At 38.2% G+C, this 14,720-nt stretch overlaps 1 protein-coding gene and 1 pseudogene across 5 annotated transcripts in view; one reads left to right on the top strand and one right to left on the bottom strand.

Annotated features, from left to right (window-relative positions):
* NKAIN3 (sodium/potassium transporting ATPase interacting 3) overlaps positions 1–14,720 on the top strand; it is a 1,176,366-nt gene that overhangs the window by 775,591 nt on the left and 386,055 nt on the right. The gene's annotated exons all lie outside the window — the stretch shown is intronic.
* On the bottom strand, positions 13,178–14,627 carry LOC129486408 (Krueppel-like factor 5; annotated as a pseudogene).

The raw sequence follows: 14,720 nt of genomic DNA, 5'->3' as shown, positions 1-14,720 counted from the left end.
CTCCTTGCTTTGAGTCACTTAAGTGCACAACCGTCAGGCGAACCATACACACTAGGTTTTAATTTGCCTTAAATCAAAGGACAGAGAAAGCCCACAATTGGACTCTGTAACCTGATGCTGTGTAAGACCTTCCATAGGGATTCAAACACATTACCTTCAAAACAGTGATTTTCTTCCCTGCTTTCAATGATTGTAACAATATCCATCCAACCAGTTTTCTTGGTCAGTGTGAAGACTTAAGCAGAATTGACCGACTTTGTTCTTCACTTCACACAAATAATTGTCCTTTAGATACTAATTTTAGAAATATTAACACAAGGTCCCTCCTCTAAATCCCTTTGGCCACAGTTTGAGTTCACATCCAGGTAGTCTCTCACCTGCTCATTGCAATAGCTTCTGTCTTGCTCCCTACCCTCAGCCAGAGTCCCACCCTCACCCCCACTACCTCCCCACTCTCATTACAGAGCAAGATCAAAACAGCTCCAAACCTGACCAGGTGTTTTTAAAGAATAATGCTGTTTATGAAACTTCTTTATGCAAGAAATAAATCCTTTAATGGTTTCCCAGTACCTGCGAGTTAAATTCCGAAGTCTTTAACCATGTACATCTTGCTTTTCTTTTCCCCTTGTGAGGCACATTCCACCATATGTGTTCTACACTAGAGTTACACAAACTCCAATTCTTGGCCTGCCCATTTTTAGGTTAGAAAATCAATTTAGTAGGTCTAGGCTAGCATTATATAATCAAATATAATAAAATAGAACAGAACAGAACAGGTTATGGCACACATAATAAAGTTAACCGTTGCTTCTTGATGTTTTGTTTCAGTATGTATGTGGTAGAAGATGTAAAATGTATTACCTATTGTGGGTGGACACACAAACACACACACACACACACGGAGAAAATCTCTTTTTAACACAGATAACTTGTGTTTGTTGGCTAAAATATTTAGAAAATTTAGAATAGCAATAATTTTTAAACAACCAATATTTCACAATTCAGAGGTAACATAGATATATGGATTTAATATTGTATGTTTCCATACACACAGCTGTACACATACATGATTTATATGCATAGCTACACAAGCATTTCATACACTTGGAAAATCTCAAAATATTTGTTGATTCAATGAATAAATATATATTTCATGTTATTAAGTAAAATCCCATTATACATACGCATGATTTTTTTTCTACATAAAGTATTGTGATCAGATTTTTATATCAATACATCTTGGATATACACTATTTTATGGGCATGTAATATTTTATTATTTTGATATATCAACATGTACTTTTATTATCCTATAATATCGGACATTTCATTTCCAATCTCTCCCTTTATAAACATCATTTTCATATCATTATATAAGACCAAACATGTCCATATGTAGGTATGTACCAATATATATGTATGTACATATGTATACGTAGGCATACGTGTGTGTGTGTGTGTGTGTGTGTGTGTGAGAGAGAGACAGAGAGTGCCAGGCGTGGATTTAAATACCTTATACATATTAACTCATTTCATTACCAAAACAACCCCTAAAGTTTCTATTATTTTCCTGATTTTACAGAGGTGAAGCCAAGGCACAGAGTTTAAGGATGTTGCTCAGGATCACATGTCAGTATAAATGGCAGAGCCAGGATTTGAAACAAAATGGTCTGGCCCAAGAGTCTGAATATCTACCACTACATAATGTTGCTTCTACAACTTGTGCAATTAAGAAAAAGACTTGAAAGTGGATTTAAATTTAGTGAAACTAAAATTGAATATAGATGCTACTTCACTTTTGTTGGGGTTATGTCCTGATAAACGCATTGTAAATTGAATATATTGAAAGTCAAAAATGCATTTAACACACCAAACCAACCTACTGAGTGGTATAACTTATTCTAGCCTCCCTTAAATGTGCTCACATTAGACACTTAAATTACCCTACAACTGGGCAAAATAACCTAAGACAAAGTTAATTTTATAATAAAGTATTGAATATCTTGTAATTTATTGAATGTCTGTACTATAAATGAAAAACATAATGGTTGTAATAGGTACTCAAAGTACACTTTCTATGAATGCTTGTTGCTTTTGCCCACTGTAAAGTCAAAAAATCCCAAGTCAATCCATCATCCTTGTAAGGCAGAGGCTATCTCCATTTTTAAGGCGTTTATTTCAGAGGCACATCAGACACTGCACGGCTAATGGAAATGCTTTGTTCTACCTTTAGCTTTAATTGTTCCGCCCCCACCCTTTTCTTCTGGAATACCTTTGACCATGGCTTGAGAGGAATGTTCAACAGCAGCCTCTTTGTAAAGGTGCCTTGAATATGCTTGTCTTCTCAGGCAGAGGTTAAACACCTTTATTCTGTGTTCCTTTGGCTCTTTGGACACCCATTTACTATAGCATATATAATATTTTATTATAATTATTTGCTTTATGCCTGTCTTCTCCACCAGAGTAAGAACTGGCTCCTCCAACCAAGAATTCTGCCATCCACCTTTGTACTCCTTGTGCTTACCTCATAATTGTTAAATGGTAGTTGTTGAATAAATGAATGAGTGAACAAAAGAAAGAAAAAAATTAACTAATGGCTTTATGTTTATAAAACTGAATCTAAAAGGAAATAGTGAATTATATTCTAATGGTTGGAGCAGAAGTATTTTTAAAAATGTTTTATGCTTGCATCACAATCTTTCCACATTACATTAATCATATACGTAAAATCTTTCTCTTCATCTAGTCATCTGTTATCATTTGGTTTTCATAATCCCTGCCACCACAAAACATACCATACTCTGGACTCCAGAGACACCAGCTCCAACTTTTTTTTTTCAGTTGATTCATCTTTAAATTAGAGTCAGAGTATCTTGAATTTGATGAATGTTAGTAGAGCGGCTTGAAAATAAAAATTACTGCATAAGTGCTGAATGTTACTATTGATCATAAAGTATCACTAGACATAACTCAAATGATTGTCCGTATTATAGACATGAAAGTTATTTTTCTAGGCAAAGAAAAGGAACTTATGCATAATATTTTAATCTCAAATGGGGTATTAGTAGTATATAGGATATATATACTCTAGGATATATACTGGAAATCTTTATCTTTTCCTTTCTATTATGCTTTGTGGATATAGCTTTATAAGTACTTTTGTAGAGTTAAGGCTACGTTTCTTTACATCAAAATTCTTATACCTATATTACAAATTTTGAATTATAATGCTACTTCAATGAATTTTTCTGGAACGAAACCTTCCAGTGGATTCAGGATGCTGTGGGAGAAGTCCTGGTCACCTCAGTAATAGGGTTGGTCCTAGAAGGAGTGGAACAGACAGTAACATTAGCTCAGATGTGGTTTTCTGGGGTTGGGAGAAGAAAAAGAGAGACTCAAGATTCTTCTTAGACTGGTCAGGGCCGGGCTGAGATGTGCATACATGCCCACTAGCAGACAGGGTACCATTAACAAGGGAACTCCGAATTGACAGAGCAAGAAGAAACAGTGTGGTAGGCAGAATATTGGTCCCAAAGATGTCCGTGTCCCAATCACTGGAATGTGTTGATATTTTACTTTACATGACAAAGGAGAATGCACGTCACAGATGGAATTAAGTATTTAGCTCTTCTTGAAATTAGAAGTTTTCCTAAATTATCCAAAAGGGCTCAATGTAATTATAAAGGTCTTGATAAGTGGAAGAAGGAGACAGGTGAGAAGGAACAGGATGATGGTAGCATGAGGACTCAGCCCACTGTGGCTGGCTTTGAAGATGATGGACGAGGGCCACCTGTCAAGGGATGTGGGGAACTTCTAGAAGCTGGAAAAGTTAAAAAAAAGGAAGTCTCCCCTATGGCCTCCAGAAGGAATACAGCCCTACTGATTCCTTGATTTTAGCCCATTGAGGCCTGTTTCAGATTCTGGACTACAAAAAATAATAAAGTAATATACTATTATAAAGTAAAAAGATTATAAAGTAAATAATAAAGTAATATAAGTTTTGGTAATTTGTTAGAGCACTGAAATAGCAACAGGAAATAAATACACTACTCTTTCTACTTATTGAATGCCATCTATGTTTTTGATGTGTATATCAAATTAAAGATTACTGTTACCTACTTTTGATAAATTGAAGGTTGACTAAGATAGCACAGCTAATAAGTTTCTGAAAAGTGCAACTTGCCTCTTGTAAACATTTGAGGAAGGAATTGTCCCACCTAGATATGGGTGGGGTGGAGAAGAAAGAGGACTAAATCACGAAACACAGCATCATGCGTCTTATATTTTTTCCTACATTTTATGATAAAGCTTATTTCTGAGTTTAACCTCATTAAACAGTGTGCATTTTGATTGCATGATTTCAGAGTGGTAAGTTCATAGCATAAAGATACTAGATCCCAGCTCTGAGGTTAATTAGTTGATCATTCTGAGTATCTTCCTATATCTAATAGGGATAGCATCAGATTAGATTAATAAATATAAAAAACTGAAGTGACAAATATTGTCATATCCATAGTATTACTATTTTGTAGGTTTTAGAACATTTCTTTAATGTATTGGCCTTTTTCTCACATATTGAAAATTTTGAGAAATAGTTTTCACTCTGCCAGTTGATACGCTGAGTCAGTGCACAAGAAAAACAAAAGACTTTCCTGAGTGAATTTGTGATACATAGATGTCCTTCAAATGCACTTCTTCAGCTCATCAGATTCCATAAATCTGTCTATTTGCAATGTAATATTCATTACTCTTTTAATAGAAAACTTTCCTTAAGATGTCATCCACAGTTCCTTATCTGTTAAAATAAAATAGACTTGCCGCACAACATGTAGCTGTTTTCTGAGATCCCATATTGTTTACCTGGCAAAGTAGTTTACATCTTTATGATTGAATTTTAAGGATAGGAAATCCCCATTTCACTTCTTGAGGTATATGGACTAAAACGTATATAAACAGAATTCAAGTAGCCTTTTCAAATGTTCTGGAGACAATTCTTTCACCTAGAAGAGCTAGTTCAAGGAACAACCTAGACAATCACACTTGACATTAGGGAAAGTACTCTTCCTCGGAGCATGTGCAATTCCACCTCGCCTAGCTACATAAGCACCAATGATCATTCAGGCCACCAAGGATGGTACTAAAAACCAAGTAATAGGAAAAGGAGGTGATATATTAGACTATAGCTGTCTTTGTTGGTTGAACTGCATCACAAGCATTACAAATATACAATTCCTGGGTTCATCTCAAAGTCCATGTTCATCCTAAGGCTTATTCAAATGCCTGTAGACACATGGAAACTTCTCCAGAGTAGCCCTGTCTAGCATAGTGGCAAGTCTCTAGGTTATTAGGACTTTTTGTAGTATGACATGATGAAGTAGGGTCATGATACAAATGCCACTGAGCTTTTTTTCAGAGCCCTGAAAATAATACTCTGAAATTACAGTTTAAAATATAAGATTGTCCTTGGCCTAACCCATGCTGATGTACATAGAAGTTGGGCTTCATCAACCTCAAGCATGAAAAATCCCTTGGGAGTTGAATAGATAGGAGATTTTAGAGCAAAGAATGTGTTAGTGAAGTTGAGGCGTATGTGAACTTCCAGACATAAAGAAGACTACTTCCAGCTGGGCACAGTGGCCCATGCTTGTAATCCCAGCACTTTAGAAGGCTGAGGTGGGCAGATCATTTGAGGCCAGGACTTTGAGAACAGACTGATCATCATGGTGAAACCCCTTGTCTACTCAAAATACAAAAATTAGCCAGGCAAGGTGGCTCATGCCTGTAGCCCCAGCTACTTGGGAGGCTGAGGCAGGAGAATCACTTAAACCTGGGAGGCAGAGGTTGCAGTGAGTTGAGACTGCAACACTGCACTCCAGCCTGGGCAGTAGAGTGAGGCTGTCTGAAAAAAAAAAAAAAAAAAAAAAAAAAAAAAAAAAAAAAAAAAAAAAGAAAAAAGCCTACTTCAATAACCCAAGACTTACTTGAAATGGCCTAGGAAATACCAATTTAGCTAATAAGAATGATATTTAGAGCTTTTAAATCTCACTTTAAGGAAAGAGTTGATTCTTCATGTTTATGAAATATTTATTACATGAATTCCTAGGCTAGAGACTACACACAACAGAGTAGAAGCAGTCATACAATACACTTTATTTTGTGAAACTGTGGTTTGATCAAATGCTTTCTTATGATTCTGCCGATATGTGTGACCCTGTTTTAATCTTCTTCATTGTGTCTACCTTTAGTAAACAGGGGAAAAAATCCAAGTGGAATGGGAGTAAAAGGCAGTTCACTTTCTTTATTGTGAAGTTGAGTCTCCAGGGGTACTCACTCCACAAGAATGAGCCTTCTTTCTTAGCTCTTGTTTGGGCAGATGCTTATCCTGTAGACCAGTTTGTTCAAATACCAAGGAATATATTTGGTCACCTGAAGTTTTCATAGCTCTTTAGTTTTATGTGTAAATTAGTTTTTACAATTAAGAATAATTTTTATGAGCAATTATGAAGAATGCCACATGAAGCATTAATCATCATATATGGGTGTATTAATCCATTTTCACACTGCTGACAAAGACATACTCGAGACAGGGCAATTGACAAAGGAAAGAGGTTTATTGGACTTACAGTTCCACATGGTTAGGAGGCCTCACAGTCATGGCTGAAGGTGAAAGGCACATCTCACATGGTGGCAGACAAGAGAAGACAGCTTGGGGAGGGAATCTCCCATTTTTAAAACTATCAGATATCGTGAGACTTATTCACTATTATGAGAACAGCACAGGAGAGACTTGCCCCTGTGATTCAGTCATCTCCCACCAGGTCCCTCCCATAACATATGGGAATTATGGGAGCTACAAGATGAGATTTGGATGAGGACACAGAGCCAAACCATATCATTTCACCTCTGGTCCCTCCAAATCTCATCACATCTTAAAACCAATCATGCCTTTCCAATAGGGTGAGCTGCCTTCTACTCTCATTCAACTTGGATTTTTCCGCTGTTCACTAAAGGTAGACACAATGTAAAAGATTAAAACAGGGTCACACATATTGGCAGAATCATAAGAAAGCATTTGATCAAACTATAGTTTCATAAAATAAATTAAAGTGTATTGTATGACTCTACTCTCTTGTGTATAGTCTCTAGCCTAGGAATTCATGCACATTGTGCACATGTACTCTAAAACTTAAAGTATAATAATAATACTAAAATTAAAAAAATTTTCATAAACATAAAGAACCAACTCTTTCCTTAAAGTGTGATTTAAAAGCTCTAAATATCATTCTTATTAGCTAAATTGGTATTTCCTAGGCCATTTCAAATAAGTCTTGGGTTATCGAAGTAAGCTTTTTTTTTTTTTCCAGACAGTCTCACTCTACTGCCCAGGCTGGAGTGCAGTGTTGCAATCTCGACTCACTGCAACCTCTGCCTCCCAGGTTTAAGTGATTCTCTTGCCTCAGCCTCCCAGGTAGCTGGGACTACAGGCATGAGCCACCGTGCCTGGCTAATTTTTGTATTTTGAGTAGACAAGGGGTTTCACCATGATGGCCAGTCATGAGGTTGGTTGCCATGGTCTTGGACAGCTCCACCTCTGTGGCTTTGCAGGGCACAGCCTCCCTCTCAGCTGCTTTCATGGGCTGATGTTGAGTGTCTGCAGATTTTCCAGGCACACAGTGCAAGCTGTCAGTGGATCTACCATTCTGGGGTCTGGAGGATGGTGACCCTCTTCTCACAACTCCGCTAAGCAGTACCCCAGTGAGGACTCTGCATGGGAGCTCCAACTCCACATTTCCCTTCCACACTGCCCTAGCAGAGGATCTCCATGAGGGTCCCGCCATTGCAACAATCTGTTGGGCATCCAGGCATTTCCATAAATCTTCTGAAATCCAGACAGAGGTTCCCAAACTCCAATTCTTAGACTTCTGTTTACCCGCAGGCTCAACACCACATGGAAGCTGTCAAGGCTTGGGGCTTGCACCCTCTAAAGCCTTGTCCATGTTGGCTCCTTTCACCATAGCTGGAACATCTGGGACATAGGGCACCAAATCCCTAGGCTGCACACAGCATAGGAACCCTGGGTCAGCCCACAAAACCACTTTTTCCTCTTAGGCCTCCAGGCCTGTGAATGGAGGGGCTGCCATGAAGACCTCTGACATGCCCTGGAGACATTTTCCCCATTGTCTTGGGGAATAACATTGGGATCCTCATTACTTACGCAAATTTCTGTAGCTGGCTTGAATTTCAACTCAGAAAATGGGATTTTCTTTTCTATTGCCTTGTCAGGCTGCAAATTTTCCAAACTTCTATGCTCTGTTTCCCTTTCATAACTGAATGCCTTTAACAGCACCCAAGTCACTTCTTGAATGCTTTGCTGCCTAGAAATTTCTTCCATCAGATACCCTAAATCATTTCTCTCAAGTTCAAAGCGACAAAATGCTGCCAGTCTCTTTGCTTAAACATAACAAGAGTAACCTTTGCTCCAGTTCCCAACAAGTTCCACATCTCCTTCTGAGACCACTTTAGCCTGGACCTTGTTGTTCAAATCACTATCAGTATTTTTTTCAAAGCCATTCAACAAGTCTCTAGGAAATTCCAAACTTTCCCACATCTTTCTGTGTTCTTTTGAGCCCTCCAAACTATTCCAACCTCTGCCTGTTACCTAGTTTAAAAGTTGCTTCCACATGTTTGGGTATATTTTCAGCAACACCTCACTCTACTGGTACTAATTTACTGTATTTGTCTGTTTCCACACTGCTGATAAAGACATACGTGAGACTGGGCAATTTACAAAGGAAAGAGGTTTATTGGATTTATAGTTCCACATGGCTGGGGAGGCCTCAGAATCATGGCAGGAGGTGAATGGCACATTTCATTTGGTGGCAGACAAGAGAAGAGAGCTTGTGTAGGGAACCTCCCCTTTTTAAAACCATTAGATCTCATGAGACTTATTCACTATCATGAGAAAAGCACAGGAAAGACCTGTCCCCATGATTCAGTCATCTCCCACTGGGTTCCTCTGACAATGTGGGAATTATGGGAGCTACAAGATGAGGTTTGGGTATGGACACAGAGTCAAACCATATCAATGTGTCAATAAGAAACATTGTATTTTAAAGGCCCTCCCATTTTTCTCAATATACATTGCTTGAGGATCACATAAGCAAGCAGGGACATTTCTTGTGTTATTGGGAGTATAGTAGTTAATGTGGGGCATGGCTAATGATTCACAGACTTGCAGGAAATGTTATTTTCACCTTGGAGCCTCATAAGAAAACACCTGACTCTGCAGGAAGAATTTTAAAACATGCCCCTTCCTCCTTGCCATGACATACAAAATATAGACATATAACATTCAGCCTATCCCAACCTCTCTTAGATATACTTCATATGGTCAAATAACACTAATATTTTGTTCAATAACCATACTGAAGACTTTCAAGTTTCTTACAATTTGATTCTTAAAAGTATAATCTAATACGACAGTTATAATGACTGTGAAATATTTTTCATGCAGCACCTAGCATGAGCTAGGGTTTCATTCCTCAATTGCAGCTACAATGTTTCCTGTGCTGTGCCACTCAACAAGGCTATTTCAGTGGTTTCTTCAATTTGCATGAAAATCATGCCCCATTTTAATTTTTTGGTATTTTTGAACCATGCTTTTGTTATGTATATGATTTGGTTTCTTTTCCTTCTTACTTCCCTCCTCTCCTCCTTCTTTCTTTCCTGCCTTCTTTTCTTCCTTTTTGTTAAGATCCGGATTGCCTTTACTTTGTAACTTTTTAATAAAAAATATTTATTTTCATCGTATTCTTTATAGTGTACAGATTCTTACCTACTTTAGCTTTCTTTTAGAAATGATTCTATTGTTCTTTTTTTAAGTATCTGAGATTTTCAAGTTTTGTTTTATTTTGTTCTTTCTTTTTAAGCTTTTAATTTTTAATTTTGTGGGTACATAGTAGGTGTATAGACTTATGGGGTACATGCAATTTTATGATAAAGGCTTGCAGTGTGTGATAATCACATGAAGATAAATGGGGTATCCATCATCTCAACCATTCATTCTTGGTGTTACAAACAATCTAATTATACTTTTTTAGTTATTTTTAAATGTACAATTAAATTATTATTTATAGTCACCCTGTTGTATTATCAAATACTAGACCTTGTTCATACTTTCTATTTTTTTTGTACTAATTAACGTCTCCACTTCCTCCAACCCCCACTACCCTTCTCAGCCTCTGGTAACTATCATTCCACTCTCTGTCTCCATGAGTTCAATTGTTTTTATGTTTAGCTCCGTAAGTAAGTGAGAACATGTGAAGTTTGTCTTTCTGTGCCTGGCTTATTTCACTTAACATAATGGCCTCTAGTTCTGTCCATGCTCTGGCAAATGACAGGATACAAATGACAGGATCTTATTCTTTTTATGGTTAAATAGTACTCCATTGTGTATATGTGCCACATTTTCTTTATCCTTTCATCTGTTAATGGACAGAGGTTGCTTCCAAATCTTGCCTATTGTGAATAGTGCTGCAATAAACATGGGAGTACAGATATCACTTTGATATACTGATTTCCTTTCTTTTGGGTAGAAACTTATAAGTGAGATTGCTGGATCATATGGTAGCTCTATTTTTAGTTTTTTGAGTTTATTTTATCTAGTTTATTTTAACAAAAATAACAAAATTGGAGGAATCACATTACTTGACTTCAAATTTTACTACAGAGCTATAGTAACTGAAACAGCATGACACTGGCATAAAAACAGACATATAGATTAATAAAACAGCATAGAGAACCCAGAAGTAAATTCAAACCGTTCTCCATAGTGATTGTAATGATTTACATTTCCACCAACGGTGTACAGGGTTTCCCTTTTCTCTACACCCTTGTCAGCATTTGCTGTTGCCTGTTTTTTGGATATAAGCCATTTTAACTGGGGTGAGATCATAGTTTATTGTAGTTTTGGTTTGCATTTCTCTGTTGATCAGTAATGTTGACCACCTTTTTATATACCCATTGGCCATTTACATGTCTTCTTTTGAGAAGTAACTCAAAAACCATATGATCATTTTAATTAATGCTGAAAAGGCATTTGATAAAATTCAACATCCCTTCATGATAAAAACCTTTAAAAAAACTGGGTATAGAAGGAATTACCTCAACAAATAAAAGCCATATACAACAGACCCACAGCTAGTATCATACTGAATAGGGAGAAACTGAGAATGTTTCCTGTAAAACCTGGAACTCAGCAAGGATGCCCACTTTCATTACTGTTGTTCAGCATAGTACCAGAAGTACTAACTAGAGCAATCAGATAAGAGAATGAAATAAAGGGCATCAAATTGAGAAGGAAGAAGTCAAATTAGCCTTGTTTGCAGATGATATGATTTTATATTTGGGAAAACCTAAAGACTCCACCAAAAATATAAGAACTGAAAAACAAATTTAGTAAAGTTGCAGGATACAAAATCAACATACAAAAATCAGTAGCATTTCTGTATGCCAACAGCAAACAATATAAAAAAGAAACCCAGAAAATAATCCCATTTATAATAGCTACAAATAAAATTAAATGCCTAGGAATTAACCAAAAACATGAAAGATCTCTGCAATAAAAACTATAAAACATTGATGAAAGAAATTTTTTTTGGCACTTTTTATTTTCCAAAAAAACTTGTCGTTAATATATAAACATCTCATTCTCTCAAAAAATTCTACAACTATACAGCTGTTTGCTCCATTATTTGCATAGGAAATGGCCACAATACAAAAATAAGAGGGAAAAAGAAGCCAAACAGCAACCGATTTACGCTTTTCATGTAGGTGTGTTTCCACGTGTAAACATTTTGAAGCCTCTTACAAAATTATTTACATCTTTTAAGAGCAACTTTTCTAACAAACAAAACTATAATGTATCAAGTTATGAAAATTGTCTTCTAAAAAAACTTACTATATTACCACAAAATAAATAAAGATAAACAATATTTTAAAAACAAAATTAAATTTCCATTTCAATTAAGACCCCTTTTGGCATTTTGCTTATTTATTCTGCCCTTTGGTTAACAGCATCAGCATCACATTACTATTTTATATTACATATATGTAGCACTTGCTTCCTTAAGTTTTCAACATATCATTTATATTTAAAGGCAGACACTGAGTCAGTATTAATAGATTAACTAAACTGCACTGTAATTTAGATAAAATTACTGTGTCTCACTGCATATTACATGCAAAATCCACATAAATTGTCATTTAACCAACAGTACTGCGCGAGCGAACATCTCGATATATGAAAACTGCATCAATTCAACATTTCGGTACATGAAACTGCATCATAAATGCAACATTGTCATATGTGAAAACGACATCCTAAGTCCTTCTTTTTAAAAATGACATTGCGTTTAGCTTATTATAAGAGGTTGAACTTTTGTATTTTGTAACTATCTTTAAGCTCTTCAGTTTATAATTCATATAAAATGCCTTTTGTATTTAAAATAATCCTATTTTAATCAGTGCATGAAATTTGCTTTTTTAAAGTTCATTTGAATGATTATTCCTTCCCTCTAAAGAAATGATTTTGGTAATGTTGAGAGGTACCTTACCACAAATCCTAACTGTAAGTGTATTCATGGTTATTTTCAAAAGAATTATGACTTTTCCCCAAAAGAATCCTAAAAAACTTGTAATAAACCTATAAAGCTGATTTGCATATTTACAAAATTTTGAATAGCAAATATAGGCAACTCATATATGTATATATATTTTAAAAACCCACACATTTGTTCAATGGCTATTTGTGAATTGCCAGGTACACTGTGTCTCTAAGGAATTACCTACTATTGAAAAAAACTACTCAATGCCAAGTAAAATCTTGACATACAGTCCATTCTTCTGGTGCCTGCCAACTGATTTGTTTACTGAACACTGTCACATTAAATGATGGTGCCTAGGTAAAAACGCTGCACACACTCCCCTCCACCCCCACCCCTTACCCATGTTGAGATGTGGCTGCCTGTCATGAGATGAGATCTGCTTGAGTAAAGCCATATACATTACAGCAAGCATTCCAGATTCTTAAAATGACCACTTTGGTATTAATACAATGTATTCCCTGTTTTCTCAAATACACAAAATATACATTTCCAGTTTTAGTTGTGGTTTTGTTTTTGGTTTTTTTTTGTTTTTGTTTTTTGTTTTTATATAGGAACAGTTAGGTCTGTCGTTTGAGAGGGAGCCCAGGGGACCTGGAACGGGCCACACGGGCAGTGCTCAGTTCTGGTGCCTCTTCATATGCAGGGCCAGGTGGTCAGAGCGCGAAAAGCTGCGGTTGCACACCCCGCACTGGAAGGGCTTGGCGCCTGTGTGCTTCCGGTAGTGGCGGGTCAGCTCATCCGATCGCGCGAACCTCCAGTCGCAGCCTTCCCAGGTACACTTGTATGGCTTTTCACCAGTGTGAGTCCTCAGGTGAGCTTTTAAATGAGAAGACTTGGTATAAACTTTTGTGCAACCAGGGTAATCGCAGTAGTGGATGCGCCGTTTCTCCAAATCGGGGTTACTCCTTCTGTTGTATCTGACAGGTTGGATGTTTTGTGAGTTAACTGGCAGGGTGGTGGGTAAATTTGGATTGTGAATTGCCAGTTTAGAAGCAATTGTAGCAGCATAGGATGGAGGTGGGGTTAAATTCTGGAGCATCTCTGCTTGTCTATCTGGACTTCCAGGCTCTGAGCTTGGTGGTGACGGGGGAAAGTAAGTGGCCTGTTGTGGAAGAAACTGACTTGGCATTGTGTATGTGCAAGGGGGCATGCCCTGGAATTGTTTCACTGCAGTCTGCGGAACAGCAGAGGTGTGTGTGTTAAGGCCTGCTATGGCAGCTGACATAGAAACATTTAGAGTGTCCATTGCTGCTGTCTGGTTTGTAGAACTGGGCATATCTAGATCCGGTGTATTCAGTAGCTGGTACAGGTGGCCCTGCTGGGGAGGGACAGAAAGATGAAGATCTGGTGTAGGAAGTTCTTGTTTGATGAAAATATTGTTCACCTCTGGAGCTGCGGTCTGGTGTGAGCTGAATATACTGGTGAACTCAGGGAGGGCCTGGGTCGGGGCCGGAGGAGGGGCAGTCGTTTCACTCTGGTGGCTGAAAATGGCAACAGGTTCTGTCTTGATGTGTGTTACGCACGGTCTCTGGGATTTGTAGAGGCCAGTTCTCAGGTGAGTGATGTCAGGGAGGAAGACGTTCATGTTGATACTGTAAGGTAACCCTTCAGTGTCAGTGAAGAACTGGTCTACGACTGAGGCACTGTCTCGTCTATACTTTTTATGCTCTGGAATTATAGGAACTGGAGGAAGCTGAGGTGTCAGATACTTCTCCATTTCACATCTTGTCTGGACCAGCTTCTCTGGAGGCAGCCGCGGGCCGGCGGCGGGCGCGGGCGGGGCCTGCGCGGGCGGTGGTGCGCGTGCTTCAGCTCCTCGCCGGGGAAGAGCGCCGCGTCACGGGCCGGATTCGCGGCGCCCAGCACCGGCTTGAGCTGCGCGAACACTGGCTCGTCCTGCGGCGCCGGCGGCTGGGGCACGGGTCCTAGGCGGGCGCTCATGCTCAGCACCCGCGTAGCCATGGGCACTCGGGGGCGCGGGTCGGGCGCACTTCCCACCTCACCCACGCTGGCTTGGGCCGGCGAGCTCAGCGCGGGGCTGCCGGCGGAGGAGGG

This window comes from Symphalangus syndactylus, chromosome 7 (assembly GCF_028878055.3).
Source record: "Symphalangus syndactylus isolate Jambi chromosome 7, NHGRI_mSymSyn1-v2.1_pri, whole genome shotgun sequence".
Taxonomy (NCBI): Eukaryota; Metazoa; Chordata; class Mammalia; order Primates; family Hylobatidae; genus Symphalangus; species Symphalangus syndactylus.
Note: the sequence above shows the minus strand (reverse complement) of the source record. Positions and strands in the feature narration are given on the sequence as shown.